At 44.3% G+C, this 5,578-nt stretch overlaps 1 pseudogene; it reads left to right on the top strand.

Annotated features, from left to right (window-relative positions):
- The first annotated feature begins 409 nt into the window (after window positions 1-409).
- LOC134967088 (5S ribosomal RNA) lies at window positions 410-528 on the top strand (annotated as a pseudogene).
- Window positions 529-5,578: the final 5,050 nt, after the last annotated feature.

The raw sequence follows: 5,578 nt of genomic DNA, 5'->3' as shown, positions 1-5,578 counted from the left end.
AAGTACATAGGTAAAACGAAAAGACCTTTGAAAATCCGCATTCAGGAACATATAAGGAACATTAAAAACAAAGTACTGACACACGCAGTATCAAAACATTTCCATGCTTGTCACAACTCGGACCCGGACGATCTAACCTTCAAGGGCATTGAACTAGTCTCACTGGGCGAGAGAGGCGGAGACCTCTCTAACCTTTTATCAAAAAGGGAAATGTACTGGATTTTTGAACTCAATACCCTGCACCCTGATGGCTTCAACGAGGGCTATGAAATAGCCCCCTTTTTGTAACGTAAGCTGACTACATCCTGTTCCTATTATATTAACCTGTCCTCTCTCTGCTTCTATTTCTATTTGGGCTACCTCCCAAACCACGTAATCACATTATGATACCTCCAAAAAACCATGCCAATTATACAGCCATACCGCACTGGAGATGCCCATCTCCGTTCGATCTTGGAAGCCAAGCAGTGCTGGGCCCAGTTAGTACATAGATGGGGAACCATCTTGGAATACTGGGTGCTGTAATAACTTTGTGTGCAAGGGCTATGAGGATATTGTACTAACTTTCTTACGTGGAATGTGGGTGCCTAAAAAAGAAGCTGATCTATTCTAACAACCAGGCTAACACCTGATTATCTTTCTAACACACCTAGAAATCTGTCTGCCGCTGATTCACTCCTGTATATGAATGTCTTCACTCACCGCTTCCATGCAGTTTTTGTATACAGATTTCAACACTGCAAAAAACCAACACCTTCCAATCTCCTCCATTATAAATACTATAATTATTTACTATCCCTGTGCCCAATGCGGTGATATCAAGTAGTGGATATACATCCAATATATATATATATATATGCTATGCAAAAACTCCTGTAATCAGGGGCACCAGTGGAATTTAATATTAATATTTGCATTCATTCACAGTAGTCTTAAAATCATATTTCTTTCTTTTTTCTCGGTCGAATGAGCATATTTCAATATGAAAAGTCACAACAAAGATGGCCCCTGCGATCACATGATCACACAAACAGTTGCTTGAGATGAACATTCTTCAAGAACATGGCCGCCGCTGTACGAACTCTTCCCCGCCTCTGAAGGGAGAATATATGCACAGCAGACGTACGATACCATCTAACCCGCGGTCGGCGCATGCGCAATGAGGACTGCCGGACGCCGGAAGTGGGGCGGACGTGACGTCACCCACGATCCGGACAGGAAGTCCAGGATCACAAGTTTAAAAGTGTTGAAAATGACTTTTTAAACACAATAATGACTCCATTCAAAAGCGGTTTTGCATAGCATGGGGGTACCATGCTGCAAGGCTATTATAGCTTCGTTTTTGATGTGTATAAACACATTGACTAATTTGACATTTGTTAATTGACAGGAAGTGATGTAACAATCACTTCCTCATTAACTTAGGTATATATAGATGATCTGTCCCAGTCATATGCCACCCCTTGATGAAGTCCAGAGAGGACGAAACGCGTTGGGTGTTATGATATATATCCTCTCAAAGAAAGCTAAGAACCTTTTTTTATACTATTTATATGTTGATCTTACTTCCAATTTTATACTGTTAGGAATTCATTCTCCTGTCTTTTATTAGCTTGAACTATTAATTGTATGCATTTTTTTACATCTTTTAATTAGTTCCATTGATTTCTCACTTAATTGCTGGCTCCTTGTCTTAGGGCCTTTGCTTTTATTTATATTTATTTACTTTTATGTTGGTGCTAATTACAGTCTATTCAATTTTTACTATTTTTATAAAAAATTTTTTACTGAGTCTCCTCCAAATTATAAGACACCATTGGTCGCTGAAAATCACCTTATTCCTTTTTACTTTTACACTGTACATGAAGCACTTTACCAACGCTTCTCTCTTTAAGGTATAGCTGACGCCCAAATATATCTAAGGGAGTGTCTGAATAAGGAGAACTTTTCAATCATTCATAACACTCCGGTCTACATTCTAGTATAATTCGGTATCGCGGTTAAGTGCCGACAAGCCTTCCCCTATTGCAATATATATATATATATTGATATATGCACAAATGCTTATATCCTAGGCGATAATATAATAATAGGCGAAAATATGCAATTCCTAAGACGTCATCATAGTCAATCAGCCTTTTAATAGGAAATTAAATAAAGGAATTGTTTACTCACGTTGGCTCAGTGTGATTCCAGTGGTATCTATACTGGGAATGGTGTCTGGAAGGGATCGGCTGTTACCTTGGTGGAGGTGAACAAAAATACCTACGGTACCTGGTATTCCCTGGTGGTCTCCCTCCTAGGTACTGACCAGGCCCTGCAGTGTATAGCTTCCAAGATACGAGATTGGGCGCACTCAGTATACTCTTTATAGTTCACTTAACTATCTTCCGGGGGCACCACCAACCTATTGCTGAACCAATTTTTCATTGAGGCTTGATGTTGGTACTGTAAAATCACATGACTAAATAAAACACACTATTACATCCTGTGCAGATTAACAACCTTTCTAGGGAATAGGTGATGCCAGGGAGAGGGTGACAGGAAGAGCGTGACGCCAGGGAGAGGGTGACAGCAGTGGGTGATGCCAGGGAGAAGGTGACGGGGAGGACGATGCCATGGAGAGGGTGACAGAAGTGGGTGATGCCAGGGAGAGGGTGGCAGCAGTGGGTGATGCCGGGGAAAGGGTGGCTGTAGTGGGTGATAGGGAGAAGGTGATGCCAGGGAAAGGGTAACAGCAGTAGCAGTGGGTAAGAGTGTAAAAGAGAGAAGTAAAGGGAGATGGAAACAGACAGTGAATGACAATTATATTGGTATTTACTTACATTTGACCTGGGCCTAGAACTGCGGGGATCGCCGGTGACAAGAGCAGCCTGGACAGGAATCCGGGGTTGGGAGAGAGAGAGTGAGAGAAGAGGGGATAAGCATGGGATTGTGGCCCCTCTCCCCCTCTGGCCTGACTGGACTCACTGGGGTATATTTGCTAAGGTCCCGATTTCATTTGAGTTGGCTTTTTTTTCTAAGTGTGATCTCGGGAATTTACTAAACACTAATCTCGGCAGTGTTGGGGCTATTCGTATTGAGATACACTGCCGACCAAACAAATACAAATCAATAGACCATCGGTCAAACACAGCTGTTATTTAATAGAACTCGGTAATTTACTAAGAATTTGTATTCTCAATCACTGCCGACAATAGCCAAACACTGCCAGGAAAGCAGCCTCAGGCTCTTTGAGGCGGTCCTGGTTGTTTAAATACTGGTGAAAAAATTGGACAGGGGTTCCCCGTATTTAGACAACCAGCACCGGGCTCTAAGTCCGGTCCTGGTTCCAAAAATACGGGGGACAAAAGATGTAGTGGTCCCCCGTATTTTTAAAACCAGCACCGGGCTCCACTAGCCAGGGAGATAATGGCACAGCTGGGGGAACTTTTATATTGGTCCCTGCGGCCGTGGCATTACCACCCCAACTAGTCACCCCTGGCCCGGGTACCCTGGAGGAGTGGGGACCCCTTAAATCAAGGGTTCCCCCCCTCCAGGCACCCAAGGACCAGGGGTGAAGCCCGAGGCTGTCCCCAGCACCCCTGGGCGGTGGGTGCCGGGCTGATAGCATAATTGTGAAAAAAAAGATATTGTTTTTTGTTGTGGAACTACAAGGCCCAGCAAGCCTCCCCCGCTTGCTGGTACTTGGAGAACCACAAGTACCAACATGCGCAGAAATAACATGCCCGCTGGTACCTGTAGTTCTCCAACAAAAAAATACCCAAACAAAAACACAACACACACACCTTGAAAGTAAAAATTTATTAAAACACACTTACACACTCACATATACTTACCTACATCCCACGCCAATCACCTCCACTTGTCCATGTAGAATCCAATAGGGGTACCTGTAAAAATAAAAATTATACTTACAAACTTCGTTCCTGCAGTAATCCACAGGAGGGGGAAAAAGGGGGACAGAGAGAGAGGTGGAGAGAGAGAGAGTGGTAGAGAGGGAGAGAGAGAGGGAGAGAGAGAGAGGGGGAGAGAGAGAGGGAGAGAGGGAGAGGGAGGGAGAGAGAGAGAGGAAGAGAGAGAGAGGGGGTGAGAGAGCGACACCACTGACCACTGGACACCTCGGATGAAGGTGACGTTTCCAGCCTGCAGCTGCTTCGGCGGAGGGAGCATGCCAGTGGCTTTTGTAATCATAGGGCAGCGCGGGTACACAGCGACACACGGCACCAAACATGCGGCAGGTGTGGATGATCAGGGACCGGTCGCCTCACATCCTGCCGGGGTCACGAAGGAGGTTGCCTTGCCACTGCTGCTGGGGTCAGGCTCACAAGGACAATGACGAGAGGGAGGTGAGCACTGCTGCCGCTGCGTATGGGTGATTGGACCAGCGGATCCAGCAATGGATCCGCTCTCCAATCACATCTGCCCTGTCAACGCAGCTCTTACACTAGTGCCGCTTTGACGAGTTTTTTCAATGGGCTTTTACAGCCCAGTGCTTGGCCCCGCCACTTTATTCCCATTCTTTCCTATTGACAATGGGAGGCACTGTTATCAGTGCCTCCTAAACTATTTAGCTGTATTAAAATGAATATAGTTACTCAACATGACAGAGCCACAGCTTCCAGGAGCAGGACTTTCAGAAACCCGTCAGCTCCTGTGTGAGTAGCAACTGCCATTATAAGCCGCCCTTTGTGTCCGTCATTTTGACGGGCTTTTAACTAGTATGCTAATAATGCTTATTTCATGTATTAGTAAAACTGATGAAGATCTGCATTCTCTGCACATTCTTTTGCTTGCCACACAAATTTTGATTTGCTAATACTATACGCAGCTACTGTTGGAGGGCAACGTTGAAGCCACATACCGTATCAGATGAAATGCTAAGTTGTGCTGTACATCTGCATCACTGTTGATATAGAATTTGCATGTTTTGTTATCTGAAAGGACAATACAGCCAACCTGAGTGCCTACATCTGTAGTTAATAACTGTATCATTACCAGGATTGACTTGTGCTGTACATCCGAATCACTGTTGATATAGAAACTGCATGTTTCTGATGTCTAAAGCAGGGGCGTAACTAGAACTTTGTGGGCCCCATAGCAACATTTTTAAGGGGCCCCCAACTCAGGTATCCAGAAAGATATGGACAGCAGGCACATAGAGACAGACTAGGGTATTCAATTATCCGCAAATTCGCGGCAATTTTTCGCCCGAAAATTTTTAGCGGCAATCGGCCAAAAATTGCTGCGAAAACGCTCCGTTTTTCAATTTTTCGCAAATTCGCGGCAATTTTTCGCCCGAAAATTTTTTGCGGCAATCGGCCGAAAATTGCCGCGAAAACGCTCCATTTTTCGACCTATTCAATTCCGACCGGGTTTCACGTGAAAATTCTTGCAGTGAAAAGTACAGGTGAAAATGGGGAAATCAGCCTGTACCCCAAAAAATGCTAAACTAACATAGGAAAACAGAAGAGAAGTGTGTTAGAGATCACATTAGAGAGTTTTTGGGGACTTAAATTGTGTGAAATGGCGGTTATATGCATTTTTTTTAAATGCCAAAAAATGATAGAAAGCAAGT

Source organism: Pseudophryne corroboree, chromosome 10 (assembly GCF_028390025.1).
Source record: "Pseudophryne corroboree isolate aPseCor3 chromosome 10, aPseCor3.hap2, whole genome shotgun sequence".
Lineage (NCBI taxonomy): Eukaryota > Metazoa > Chordata > Amphibia > Anura > Myobatrachidae > Pseudophryne > Pseudophryne corroboree.
This window is presented reverse-complemented; position numbering and strand designations above follow the sequence as displayed.